Here is a 15,874-nt window from a genome sequence, read left to right as displayed (position 1 = left end):
CATTGAGTCAGTCTCATTGCAGCTACAACCTGACCCAGAGGCTGGCAAACAGACAGTGGTCACCTACCTACTGTAGTACCGTTATGTCTGGTCTGGAGGATGCAATAATATAAAAGGACTGTGGTAGATGTCCCACGCTGGTGCTATAGGAGCAGTGTTGGTAGCAGTGATGAGAGGGGTGTGGTGTGTACCTACCTTCTCGATGTATTTAGTCAGCCTGTCATTCAGCACACCCATTTCCCGCTTCTCGCTGCTCCTGGTGCTTAGGAATTCTTGGTTTGTTGCACTGGCCGAGTCCAGATCTACCCCAGGCCCGAGGTACGAGGCTCCCATCATGCTGCACACAGGGGGACACACTGGGACTGTCATTGTTACACGGAGATCTATGTCTGCGGATCGCTATACTGTTCACGTATTTTGGATGCATTCGTAGATAATGAACAAAGGAGCAGCTCAGGTGACAGCAAAGGTGCTATTAATACTCGTGTTGTATTCTTCTGATTAAAGCTGGTTGGGTACATTGCAAAGTGGACACGTGACCATATAATAAGGTTTGCTAGGTACCTAATCTTAACAAAAGTGACCTATTATGAGCTTGTGTTGTATGCACTCTGTGCATTAAGTATGGGCATAATCATCTAAAGCAGGGGTGGTCAACGTCAGTCCTCAAGGCAAACCAACAGGGCTGGTTTTAAGGACATTTCTGCATCAGCAAAGGTGGCTTAATCAGTGGCTCGGTCTTTGACTGAGTCGTCACTGAGCCACTGATTGAGCCACCTCTGCTGAAGCAGGGATATCCTGAAAACCTGACCTGTTGGTGGCCATTGAGGACTGGAGTTGGCCACCCTTGATTTCAAGTATCACACGCGAAGTGGTGTCTCGCATGATGAAATATTATGAACAGGGAATAATGATCTTCCGGCACAAATGATCATTTGCTTGAAACAGATGAAACATTAATGGTATCAATATATTTGAATGGACAAATATTGATAGAACTCGATATAACTATGGATATGGAAACAGCTCGTGTAAAATGTGCCACTTCTCTTTTAGGTGCCCATGAGGACAGTACGGTGACATGGCTTGGTACTTTACAAGGTAACAAAGGTAGAGGTAACACACAGTAGCACACCAATGCTCCGTGTTTTGTAGTAAATACCTTGTGTGCATCTTATACTAACTCATTCAGTGCCCGGGGTGTCTGCTCAGCATTTCTGGGCAGCTCACATCTCAATTTAGGAGGGGTTCATTTGTTGTATTCTCCCTCAAATATTTTGGTGGGGAAAATTAAAATAGCACAGCAACACCATTGAAGGAAGTCCTATTATATTATTATTGTTATTTTATATTAAGAATAACATTCCTTACGCTTTAACTGCTTGCTTATTCAGTGCGTTGTGAGGGCAGCATGGAGGACAGGAACAACTTAAATAAAAACCTTTTCTCCAGAAAAATATTTTTTTTTTTAATGTTGACGTTTAACATAGTGTTGGGACACACTATTGAGGGTTAGCACCCATTTAAACCTACCATAAGTCTGTCTTTTTTCTTTGGTAGTGCTTTTTGTTTGTGGCTCTGCTTGAGAGTATCTATCCCTGTCCATATGCATAGGAGAGAGGCCTTGGGCAGATGATACCAGCGGGTGTTTCAAGATAGCATGGTCGGATTGAGTACAAAGGTCTATAGAGATACACCAGCCTGACCTTCTGCAACCTCCAGAACCTCTATCACACTCATCTCTACCAGTCTACAGATATTCTAATGGAACCATGAAATCTTAGATATAGCAGAATAACAGAAGCCCCCTCCCCCTCCCCCCACCCCCAGCGCACAAGGGCTCTTAGTAAAATAAACACTCTCTTGACACTCAATAAATTGACAATCTTATTTGAGTCAAATGACTATATTTCTTGAATCCAGAGTTCCCGCGGCCCTGTAAACTTTTAATTGTAGTACATGGGATTAACCCAAAGTAAATGTATAAACTGCACAATACCACTAATAAAGTCCGATTCTTGATATATGTTGCTATTTATCACATGGAGCTGTCTATTTTAATATAGCAAACATTTAATAATATATATTTTTCGTTGTCTCGCGTTGTTTCCATTGTGCATAATCAATATTTTGTCATCTTTTCTTATAACCGGTCGGATAGTAACATATAACGTTTGGTGTTAATTCATTTCTCTGACTTAAAACTAAGTCAAGTAACACTTTGTAAACAAGAGAGGTATTCGTTGAAAATGGACAGCTTGAGGTTGTTCTATGAAAGTCACATGAAAGAATCAATCATTTTTAGCTGGACACAATATTTGTGTTGTTGTTATTTGTGGGGCTGTGCGTGTATCTTATTAGCTGTAGTGAATTGGCATCAACACAAAAGCCCATATGAACATGACAATATTTCAAAATGCAAGAAGACTAGAATTGACAGCTATAATTGTTTTTTTAAGCTCTACCGGAATATACTTTCTTTACATTAAATGATGAGACTGTCCTATTACATGGGATTGCAGGCAGTTGTTATCCATATCAGGAGTTTCTCTTACTGTGCTTGTATCTAGACCAGATTTCTTTAGGAATTTAATTTTAGAAAACTGCAGTGCAACCTTCATGCTAATTCGCGGTGTTAAAACATATCATTTCGACCTGTACATATATAAGATCATGAATAGCTAAAAGTATCGCAAAGGGGCTTATGTCTTTAAGGAACATTACATAATAATAATAATAATAATAATAATAACTATTATTATTACTACTCATACAGTAAAATGTTTATCTATGGAAATAGAAATCTCAGCTACTTACATAAAACGGATATGATAAAAGCATTACCGTGCTCTTTGTGTGTTTTTACTTGGTATTCTCACTGTTTCTCTTTGTCTACAGCACAAAAATGACAGATTCCCCCGCTGTACTGTTATGTTTTTGCCATTTATTAAAATAATTCTTATTAGTCAGTAATGTAACATTCCTGATTATCGAAGCCAGATCAATGTTTAAAATCATAGATACATGAACTGTTGGACATAGTTTGCATCTGGTTTAAAGTAATCCGTTATGTACACTGAGTTATGGTAACAGACTAATTCATTCAAATATTTCCTTATTTAAAGCTGTTAGATATTTGGTAAATATTCTTGGCAGAAGATTAACAGTTGAATAATTTGGAATAGTAATATAAAACTCAGAAATATATACATCAAAGATAAATCTCATTTTCTTTGACCACACGAACATCACCTATTACACATTAATAGAAGACATCGCAGTTTAGTGAATTGCAAAAGAAAACACAAATGAATTAGAAAAACTTTTAGTTACAGTATGTCACATTCACATTGAAGCTTTCCCAAAGGCACAGAATAAAATGTGTCCTATTTTCCACTTCTGACTTATATTCAAAGCTACATCTCGAAAGAAAAAATGTTGCTCAAAATAAATCACATCAAAAAAAAAAAAAAAATATATATATATATATATATATATATATATATATATATATATATAGAGGTATCAGTACCGTGTTAGCCGAGCTTCATATATATATATATAACAAACGACAGGGGGTGCCCAGTACTACATCAAAATGACAAACATGCATGGTAATAATTACAAGAAATAATGCTTCAGTACTAATAATAATGCTAATACTAATAATAATAAAATATGGTATATATATATCACTTGTGAGCACATTCACATGTCTGCAACCCTACCTTTCAACCATTATCACCTAGCATACAATGCTTCCACTGCAGCAAGGGATTCTGGGAAATGACATGCAAGTGAGCACACAATGTCACCTTTTGCCTGGAAAAAAAAATATATATAATATATATTTTTTTTTCAGGCAAAAGGTGACATTGTGTGCTCACTTGCATGTCATTTCCCAGAATCCCTTGCTGCAGTGGAAGCATTGTATGCTAGGTGATAATATATATATAGAATTACATCTAAATCCCATAAATGTACAGTGTAGTTTAGTGATATTTCCAATACTTTTGAGAAATAGTTTTATAGTCTTGTGCTTTATTGATTACCTACATAATTGAATGTCTTATTACGTATATATGCTCGGCATTGGGGCTGCCATAAATAGAGGTACAAATACATCTAGATACAGTACACAACTTGGATGATATGTGCTTGCCTCTGCCACACATATAAAGCCGTTTCTTAGTACTGGGAGTTTATGCCAAGTCAGGCTTGATGGATAAAGTGCGAGGCACTGATGCAGAATTAATATAACATTTACCTCCGAACTCCTCTATAAACCCCACCACATTATTGGTAGCCGAGGCACATGGGGCAAAAGAAGTGCGGCAATAAACTGAGCATTAGATAAGCATTTTTGTTAAAGTATTCTTCTAAGTATCAATTCTACTGTAGTAAGGTTTATTACCCCCCCCTCCCGCCCCCTCCCCAGCTTCCCCCCCCCCCATAAGATGCATTAGATCGAATTATTATATGTGAACCTCTCAACTTCCCCATTACTGACACTATTGCCCCACAGAATCATAGCCCAAGCTAGAAATAGCTACACTGATGGTTAGATACAAATGTCCAAATAACTTTTCATAGGGAATCCATGTAAAGTTAATTCATGCCAAGGCCCCTATTCAACCTGCTATGGAACTGCTTTCTTGTATAACAGACAGGAATAACACTAATCCCGGTAAAATGTTAGTCCCATTCATTTGAATGGAGAGGCTCCCTTCCCCAGCCCTGAGAAGCAGATTCGCAGCATACTGATTATGGGCCCTTAGAGAAATGTTGCCATCTTGTATTTTGATCATGTGAATGTATCAAGGTATTTAGCGTATAGTTTGACCGCTGTGTATCAGCTTGCAATTTTGGGACAGTCAAAAAGAGGAGGTATAGATAAACTAAATGACTTACATACTAAAGTGGGATATTCTGTGTTAATCATTTTTTTGTTCAAACAACTTTGTTAACTCAGATGGCATAAAAAGTTATCGCTAATGATCTACATTAAATTGAGAAACTTGATTAACAATTTGTTTACCACTGGGTACCTCTGCAAGCAAAATATTAAACAATACATTGTTCTGCATCAAATGAGTCATTTAATTGCATTGACCTCATAGTAACACTTAAAAAAACATCTGTTTACCATGTGTTTAACTTGATATACAGTCATTTTAAAATTGTTGCCTTTAAGAAGCAATGTATCAACGTACATATTGTGGCCAGTTGGTGTTATTGAGCAGATTGAGGTTTGTTTATATGTAGAAATATAATATCAGTCACCCCTTCACTGCTGGGCAGACCTACAATGCATTCTATAACGTAGTGGGATATATTGATGTATTTGTCAAATATGAATATAACTACTTCTGATTTTGAAGGTTACATATTTCATTCCAATGCTTTTTGTATGACAAGGCTTATAAGAAGTTTTTTTAATGTAAAAAAATAGCTATATGAACACATCCAGATATCATCTCTATACATTAACGTTGGAAAAGGTTTAATCATGCTACAACAAATTGTGTATTTGTTTTAATATTTTTTGTTTTATTCTTTACAAATTCATTTATAACAGTTCCACATTGAAGCATATTGTATTTTGTGAATTAATCAGTGGGTCGTGAAATTGAGGAATTGTTTAAAATCATTTACCACTAACTTTGTGGTTTAGAAAGTACTTGGTACAACACTTGTGTTTACTGCAGTATTGGAAACAAGTCGAATTATTTAGTTTTTGTTAAAATATATGCTGTACCTAATGGTGATGATACCACTCACTTATTGGTGTATCGTCTTTCTCAGCCATCACTCATTCAATTTACCATATTTGCATGATATATTATATATTCTCATTCTCTCTCTCTCTCTCTCTCTCTCTCTCTCTCTCTCTCTCTCTCTCTCTCTCTCTCTCTCTCTCTCTCTCTCTCTCTCTCTCTCTCTCTCTCTCTCTCTTTTTCCTCTCTGTAATGTATCTGCACAACACACTGCTGCGCACCGTCATGTCTGGTAATCATTGTAATCCACTCAATCTCACGTTTTTGTCTAACCTACAACTGACATGCCTCTGTATGACACAAAACTCAGATGAGAGAGAGAGAGAGAGAGAGAGAGAGAGAGAGAGAGAGAGAGAGAGAGAGAGAGAACCAGTGTAACATCTCATGAGTGCTGTTTTTCTGTTTCCCTTTGGTTTACACTGGTTCTCTATTGATTTCTATAGAACATGCACCTACCCTATTTTGCCAGTTGAGTGCCTACTGTTTCATTTTCATTTTTATATATACTGACTTTCTGACGTATAACTATCTCCCCTTTTGTACAACAGAGTTCCTCACTATTCTGAATAATACACACGTCACATCGGTATGGCACAAACCCTCTTAATAGTTGTTGGTCACATTTCATCCTCATTTTTATGTCTAAAACACGCTTTCTTGCGCCTGTCACTAACACATACGATCAAACCCATATGTGTAACTCTTGTCATCTACTCCCTACCATTTAATTGTCACCTCTGTATACCACAAGCGTCATTTCTCTGTAAATTAAATATATCTCCTCATCTCTCGCATAAAACACACAAACCCTATATAGCACACACACATTCTATGCCTGTGGTACACAACTATGTAAAAACACATGCTTACATCCTTTCCAAAACACAAACTTCCTCACACATTTGTGTGTAACAAATCCTCCCGTCTTCTTTTTATTATTGTAATGTAATAGCTCATTCCTCCTGCACTTGCACGTTTCCTAATAGCACAATCCCCTCACCCTGTTCATAACACAAACTACACCATACAAACTCTTCAACCTTAGTAAAAACCCTAACCTGTGTATAAAACAAACCCTCCTACCTCTCTCTTATAACCCAAACATGGTAATACGTCTGTACAACACACCAATGTGTACATACAGCCTGTAACTTCTCTAGCCTCTAACTTCTCTGTGTAAGACACACCCTCTCCTCTCCTCACAAACTTGGATTTACACGCACCCTTTTACCTCTTTATACTGCATACAACACGTCATGTCACTCCTGTGTAAAACACACGCTTGTAAATCACACACCCTCTCTGACCCTCTTTACAACACGTGCCTTTATATTACAGAATATCACACATGCCATCCCTCATCCTCTTAACAGCGCGTGCCTTGTATGTCACACACCCTCTCACCCCCTTTACAACGCGTGCCTTTGTATATCACACACACCCTCTCACCCTCTTTACAACGCGTGCCTTTGTATATCACACACACCCTCTCACCCTCTTTACAACGCGTGCCTTTGTATATCACACACACCCTCTCACCCCCCTCTGTATATAACACATATTCCACCCATTCACTTAGCACTGTGTAAAAACACCCCTGTATATCTCACACCCATCTAACTATCAACCTCACCCCTAACCTTCTCTCACCTGCGGGGCCTGCGGGTGGCCCTCCTGCCCCCAGTGTGCTCCTCCTCACATGACCCCCGGCTGTAGCTGGCCGAGCGCCCCTGCCTGGGTGGGGACGGGCTGCTCACCCTCAGCCTCACCACCGACTCCTCAAAGTGCCGGCGGTAAGAAGATATCCTCTCCGGGCTGACACTCATCTTGGCTCAGTGCAGACTTGGAGAGCTGACCTTGGTGCTGAATGTCAGAGTGATGCTGCTGAAGGTCAGAGTGATGCTGCTGAAGGTCAGAGTGATGCTGCTGAAGGTCAGCGTGATAGTCCCAGGTACCCACTCTGGCCCCTTCTTATAGAGCTCAGCCCAGTGCAATGCAGGGAGCGCTCCTCAGGAATGTCCCAGCTCAGGAGCAGCAGCTCACACCCTTCACTCCTGAGTGTCAAAGTCACGTTAAGAGGCCACATTCCCAACACTTGATTGGGATCCCATGCATCTTGCAAAGCATTCAAGCTGATCTAATAGCCCAGGCGTGCAAAGCTTGAAAATAATGGAAAAAATGAACCAGGGGAACATATGCATCTACTCATATAATGAGATGTAATCCGAAGCCTGTGAGCATCCGCGGGAGGAAAAATGACAATTATTCCTGGACATGTAACCCCTTCCCTGGCCTGTGATTGCCTGCAACGCATTGCTTTGTATGGAAAGCATTATTTGGACGAGCCACTTATCTGATAAAACACAATGGGTGAAACGAGAACATGGAGTAACGAAGGGGGAATAGTAAAAGATGAAGATGAATTAAGTTAAAAATTGAAAATTAGGTAGAAAGCTGCTGTAAATTGCGAATACATAGAAGACTGGTAAACAGTAAAAAAAATGAAGCTTGGATAAGGTGGAAATAAGCTATTTAAGATAAAGGCGGCACCACTATTTATCAGCAACTAACTTACTGAATAACAATGATTTCGAACCATATCAAGTCAGAAGTTAAAATCAATCTCAAAATCAGGTACACCTTGAGTAGTACAAAACGTTAATTTCGTGACTGCTGTCAAATTCGCTATTCGCTATTTTTTGTTCTTTCTGTATTTAGCGTTGTTTATTATACAACCCACGAAATATAGAATAATAGGAAATAAAGTGTCTCCAGTATAGACAGGCTAAAGCGATCAAATAATTATCTGTCTCCAAGAGCTGCTAAAATGTAGTTCAAAATTTTTTCATCTAAAAGTTGCTTTTGTGGTAAATTAAATTTTTTACCACGAATCGAGATTTTTTTAACTATATATATATATATATATACACATACACACACGCACACGCACACGCACACGCACACTATGGGGCCGATGCAGTAACTTGCGAGAAGGCTGAATTTGGCTGTTTTATTGCGAGATTGGCATTTAGTATGCAGTTGATGGCGGTATGTGTGCGAGTTACCTGAAAAACGGCATATGCAATTGTTGCCGGAAATCAAGCGCTGGCGGGGTGGCGAGAATGGCTATTTCGCCATATTAAGCAGCACGCAGAATGCAGTAGATGCCGAGTAAGATCTCGGGGGGTGCGCGGGAGAAACTCCTTGCGAGAAAAGCGCCAAAAAGCTGCGGCAAGCAGGCGAGAGCCGAAAATTTCAGCTGCTAGTGACATTGTTGTGTCATTGTACTGTTGCTGCTGGCAGCGCAGCGTCAATTGTATTACATGTCATTCAGAACCTGTTACATGTGTTGTTTATAATAAAATACATTATTAATGTTAGCCAAAGGTGTCTGTCTTGTGAATGACAAGAAGCAGGTATGTTCCTAAAAGTATCTATTGAGGGACAGCGCTGTGAAAGCCTTGCTAATGTCACTAGCAGCAAGAAACACACTGCTGTGAATAACAGAATGTAAGGTCAAACTATCCTGAGGTGATTTTTTCCTGTTCAAAAGTTGCCGCAAAATTCTTCTTAATACAGATACATGACGTCATCCCCCTCTTGCTGCATGCACGGGTTACAGTACACACTGCAACTCACTGACATGTACTGTAAGCTTTGCAACAGAGTCCAACACACAGACACAAATGTACATGAAATGTCACAAGACACATGCACACATGTATCACCTCTTCACGTGTCAAAGAACAGAAGACACAACTGTAGCACTGCACCAGGTATGTTTCCAAAAGTATCTAATGAGGGACAGCAGTAAAAGGTTTGCTAATGTCAGTAACAGCAAGACAGTCACTACCGTGAGTAACTGAAAGCTTTAAGCAAGAAGGAGGTTTTTTTTTATTTATGTGCAGAGGTTGACGCCACATTCAAGTGAAATACGGATACATGCAGTCACCCGCCACTGACTGCAGGAACTCGCAACATGTGCAACTCACCATTGTATCTCACAATCGCTATTTACTGCATTTAGCGGCAAATTCCCGCCAAACACAGGAGATTTAAGCGCGCTGCCGACACACACATATCGCAAGTTACTGCATCGGCCCCATATATTCGGGCCAGGACACGGTATATAATTTAGTCAACATTCCATCACTCTTGTCTTTTTATGTTAAAGTGTACTTCGCCTGTTCAGTAAGCTTATAGAAAGTGCTCACAAATTCAAAATAAAAAAAGAAATCCCTAATTTTAAATCGAATTGTAAGATATAGGTATTTAAAACAATTCACACGTGGTATATAACACAGTGGTGTGTTACTAGATATATATTATAATTGAATAGGAAATATATTTTAACTACCCCAAAAAATGTCCAGGTAACGTACCCGTCCACAAAAAGCATTCTCCCATTTGTGCCTGCATAAAATCCGAAAGAAAACATAAAGATTATCGACCTAATAATTTATAATATTTTTAAAGGTTTGACAGAACTTTATTGTATACAGAGTATGCAGCAAAGCGATGTTAAATTAGGAGTTGAAAACATTAATACGGGTTTTTATGCACCGAGACAGACCCTTACCAAAATATCATTGTTATTTTTGGGAAGCTATTTATTTGTATTAAAATGATCATCAGCTACTTTCTTGCAGTACTGTAACATGATCATACATCAAAGCTGAGAAAAGTGTCTCGTGTGTGGATAATAAGGGGTTTAAATCCTGACATACTGTAATCAGACTAAACTGAGTCATAAATACATTCATTTAAATATATAAGAAGTAGAATTAGTTGGCACAAATTATACTCCGAAATAACTCCCTCCCTCCCTCCCTCCCTCCCTCCCTCTCTCCCCTCTCTCCCTCTCTCCCTCTCTCTCTCTCTCTCTCTCTCTCTCTCTCTCTCTCTCTCTCTCTCTCTCTCTCTCTCTCTCTCTCTCTCTCTCACACACACTCTCACACTCTCACACTCTCTCTCTCTCTCTCTCTCTCTCTCTCTCTCTCTCTCTCTCTCTCTCTCTCTCTCTCTCTCTCATTATTATAATAATAGTAATAATAATGAATATTATTATCATGTATTTATCATTAACATAGCTGATTAATGCAGCTACTAAAAAGAGATAATAAGAACATCCTGCTGCAAACCATATAAGTAAGCAGCATTTCGCCTTATTTACAATACAAATGCCATCAGTTTATGTTGCATGCTTTCATGGGAAATGATGGAACAATTTTATTAATCTGTTTTCAAGTATTTGAGAACAATGACAATACAATATGTAGGCATCATCTGGAGAATGTGTGTCACTCATTGGTAAAGTGACTATTACTCCAGTGACTAGTAGGCTCCAGCAAAACAGCTCTTGGACTCTCTGACTTTAGCTTTTTTACTAAAAGACCAGAAAAACACTTTGAGGGCAGTGGTGGTATCACTACTGATTTTTTTTTAAAATATTTTTTAATATTTATTTAAAGAAGAGGGATTGTGTTTTAGAAATGCGTTGTTCTTGCCTGTCCTATGGCATGAACATTAGACACATATTTTGCAAATACTGTAAGATCAAAAGCATTTTGCACTAACCTTAGACAAGATCAGACTTTTTTTTAAATCAATCACAGTTTCTTTTGTGCACAAATATTGTGCAACAAAGGAAAACAAGAACAAAACCAGCCTTTTATTATTCAGCATTTTACCAGTTTTGCAGCAGGGAAGTTTTGACATATGAACCCCTAGCGTATATGTTCAATAATGGGAACATTTAATGATAAAATATTGAAAACCAGTTTAGAGTGTATTTTTTTATTAGTATTTAAAGGGCAGTTTTTAATTGCATGTAATCCAGTACAAAGAACAAGAAGCGCACTAGAAGGTCAGTGAACTTTTATTCCATTATCTTGGACCCATGCCTTTCCATCACCTCCCCATTGCCTCCCTACTAGAGTGCAGGGATCCATCACGCGCGTGCGTACCTGTACTATAAACAATGCCTTTTAGGCTGTGTCCCCGCTGGCGCTGACCGCGCTCATGCTTGAGAGCGGTGATGTCACCAACTCTCCAAGCATGAGCGCCGGGGTTCCTGTCTATTTTGCAAGCCCGTGCGTGGGGTCATGTTGAGTGCACTTCAAACTTTCTTTTTTTTTGTCTCCCCAAGTGCCAAGCTTGGGAGAGCGTGCGTGCCCGCACATGAGCACATGCGTGCAGCACGAGCGGGGACATCAACATAAGGATTAAAAGAAGTAAAAGCAGCAGTGCCGCACGCACTGACGTTTTACGTTCCTGAAATAGGAACGCACGTTATTTTTCTTATTATTGACAGAGATCCTGAAAGCTAATCTACAGTTCTTCAAAGTAGTAGCGCTATTAACTGTGATTTTCATGTCTCAGAGACACGTGCTCCAATACACTGCACATGCGCATTGTTCAAACTTTATGGTGCTTTATTTAAGGAGAGCTATTAATAGAGATTGTTATGTCCGTTACCAAAAGCTAATGAAAATCTTGTTATACTAACGAGAAATGTATAATTTTTACACACATTAACTTTTTCACTTACTTATATGATGTATCTATAGTGTAATAATAACTGTATAGCGTATGGGTGTATAATAATGTATATCCATACATATCAAAACACCCCTTCGTCCTGGTGATGTATTCAAGGACATATGATGTTTAATATTGTTTTTCACTTTATGTTGGATTATAATAATCATGGATCCTACTCACCTGTTGTTTTATGGAGAGGAACCCAGAGATCATTTAAATACTGCCCTGTTGTATCGTTTGCTCCCTTTGAGAAAGGTTCACTGTGTTTAACTGAAACATTGGAGATTTAAATAAAGTGGATACCGCTTTTCAAGTGTTTGCAGGGATACTCTTCTGATTATTTTCATAATAATTTAACACATAATGGGAATAAGCAATTCAGACATAAAAGTAACGTTAGGAAAACGAGCCCCTTCCCCCGAAGAGCTTACGCAATTGCTATGAGAAATAACAGGCAGCCATTGAGTTCATTGCTTTTCACTGAAAACAAGAGAACAAAAGTCCTTGGCGCAATTCAGGTTGGTTCCTCCCCTGATGACATCAGTACCGCGCTGATTGCTCCACCTCACTACTGATGGACGAACGTTAAACAAGCTCCAACCTACGCGTTTTGTGATTCGGAACGTCACTTCCTCAGGGTATTCGTATGCATTGCTTTTTACTGAATACTGAAAAACAACTGTATACAAGCAGATAGCTGTTCAGCTGTAAAGCAGCAAACAGAAGGGAAATATTCCCTGTGAAGAACATACATCAGTTTGCTTACCCTCTCTGATGCCAGAGGTGCCTATAATGTATTGCAGTCCTCTCTGGCAGTGACAGTTAATGGCAGCATCATTAAGTGGACATTGATTCATGAAGTTAGTAGAGTTGGTGGGCATTTATCACATTGCTGAGGTATGAGTATGCAACCCTCCCCCCATTCAATTGTACAGTGTGGCCATAACAAGGGATCCTATTTATTTCTTGTCATCCTTTGACCTATATATAATTTAGTTAGGAAAGCCTGGCAGTAAATTCTACTGTATAAATAATATGGACTTATTCCTGCAGCAGAATTTCAGTACACATGCTTATAAGGCATTTCACAGCTGAACACTTGCAATCCTAGGATAGATTGAACCAAAAATCCAGGGGCACAGCATTTAAACTCTCTAGGTACTATCATTTTATTATAACCAGCTGCGATCCCTGCTGTATAATGCTGATTTAAAAAGTGATACACACTCTACGTAACAATATATATATAATATACGTGGCACTGGGATTCTTTACTTAGATTGTAAGTTCTCCGGGGTCAGCATTTATTTTCCTATTGTCTGCTTTTATGTTTGTTGCACTTATTGGCTGTATACTATTGTCTTTCTATTTTATACAGCGCTGCGTGCATTGTTGGCACTATAAATGAATATACACACACAAGTATGTTGGCAGAACAAATTCTCTTAGCTAAATTTGGACTACAACGATTTACTTGTGTTTTGCAGTTTAGTCAAACAAAGTTATCAATGAAAAGCTATAGCATTGTTTAAAACATTATCTACAGGAATATATTTTCTGTACATGAACAACCAATTCTTGTACACCAAGGTTTCATTATATTATGTTGTCAGACTCCATCCTTGCATTAGGTTCAGGATTTCCCAACACCCCAGGGTTCTGTGAGAGGATCAAAAGGGTACTGCAACCCCCTCTCCCAGAGCAGGGGAAAGCAGGGCAGTTACTAGGGGGCTGGACAGTTTCCTCTATCCTGATTGGCTGCTGCTGGTAATATAGCCAATCAGGAGGAGGTGTCAGGAGCCTGCAGGGCGGGGCCAAGGAGAGAGGAGAGGTGAGGCTGTGTGTCTGTCTTTCCTGTGTGTATTTGTTCTGTCCTGTGTGTGTGTCTCCTGTGACTGCCTCTGCCCCTCTGTCTCCTGTGACTGCCTCTACCCCTCTGTCTCCTGTGACTGCCTCTACCCCTCTGTCTCCTGTGACTGCCTCTACCCCTCTGTCTCCTGTGACTGCCTCTGCCCCTCTGTCTCATTTGACTGTCCCTGCCCCTCTGTCTCCTTTGACTGTCCCTGACCCTGTCTCCTGTGACTGCCTCTACCCCTCTGTCTCCTGTGACTGCCTCTGCCCCTCTGTCTCCTGTGACTACCTCTGCCCCTCTGTCTCCTGTGACTGCCTCTACCCCTCTGTCTCCTGTGACTGTCCCTGCCCCTCTGTCTACTGTGACTGTCTCTGACCCTGTCTCCTGTGACTGTTCCTGTCCCTCTGTCTCCTGTGACTGTCCCTGCCCCTCTGTCTCCTGTGACTGCCTCTACCCCTCTGTCTCCTGTGACTGCCTCTGCCTTCTGTCTCCTGTGACTGCCTCTCTGTCTCCCCTGTTTCCCGTGACTGTCTCTGCCCCTCTGTCTCCTTTTGACTGTCCCTGCTCCTCTGTCTACCTTGACTGCCTCTGCCTTTGTGTCTCCAGTGAATGTCTCTTCACCTGTCTCCGGTGACTGTCTATTCCCGTCCCCTGTGACTGTCTCTCTCACGCTGTCTCCTGTGAATGTCTCTTCATCTCGGACTCTGGTGACTGTCTATTCCCCTGCCTCCTGTAACTGTCTCTGACCCTCTGTCTCCCGTTTCCCATGACTGTCTCTGTCCCTCTTTCTCCTGTGACGGTCTCTGTCCCTCTTTCTCCTGTGTGTCTCTGCCCCTCTGTCTCCTTTGACTGTCCCTGCCCCTGTCTCCCGTGACTGCCTCTGCCTTTCTGTCTCCTGTGACTGTCTCTGCCCTTCTGTCTCCAGTGAATGTCTCTTCACATCTGTCTCCGGTGACTGTCTATTCCCGTCCCCAGTGACTGTCTCTCTCACGCTGTCTCCTGTGACTGTCTCTTCCCCTCGGTCTCCGGTGACTGTCTATTCCCCTGTCTCCTGTGACTGTCTCTCTCACTCTGTCTCCTGTGACTGTCTATTCCCCTGTCTCCTTTGGCTGTCTCTCTCACTCTGTCTCCTGTGACTGTCTCTGACCCTGTATCTCCTGTGACTGTCTCTCCACAAAATGAAATTGAAGCAGTAACATACACTGCTGTTTTATGTTTTGATCAACAGCTTTCTCTTTTTTCCCCCTGAAAATGTAATTTTTATTTTGTTTTACATGGTCATTTTTGGTTCACTTACATAAGGGGTTACTATAGCAACCTCTGTTCGATGACAACAACCATTTAAAATTTCCCGCGTATAAATGTATTTGTACAATTTGTAAGACGTGAGGGTAGGTGGGAAGGTGTCGTAGGTGGAACCAGACAAGTTACCTCCTTCTCTAAGGTGACCTTGAAGAGTGTGCCATAACGCGCTACCCAGACCTGGCCACAACAGGTACTTTCAGTTCTTGATTTTATTTGAATGACACCCCTGGGGAGAGTCTAGACAGTTAACCAATTCTGATAATGAATGAAAAAAAGCAATAACCACAACAGTTCTGAAAAAAATATACATTTTTATTACACTGGATGAAGATTCCTGAGGGAAATCCCATTATGTAGCAAACAGAATGATAAAAAATCCCAATAAATATACCAAACA

The sequence above is a fragment of the Ascaphus truei genome, chromosome 4, assembly GCF_040206685.1.
Source record: "Ascaphus truei isolate aAscTru1 chromosome 4, aAscTru1.hap1, whole genome shotgun sequence".
NCBI lineage: Eukaryota > Metazoa > Chordata > Amphibia > Anura > Ascaphidae > Ascaphus > Ascaphus truei.
This window is presented reverse-complemented; position numbering follows the sequence as displayed.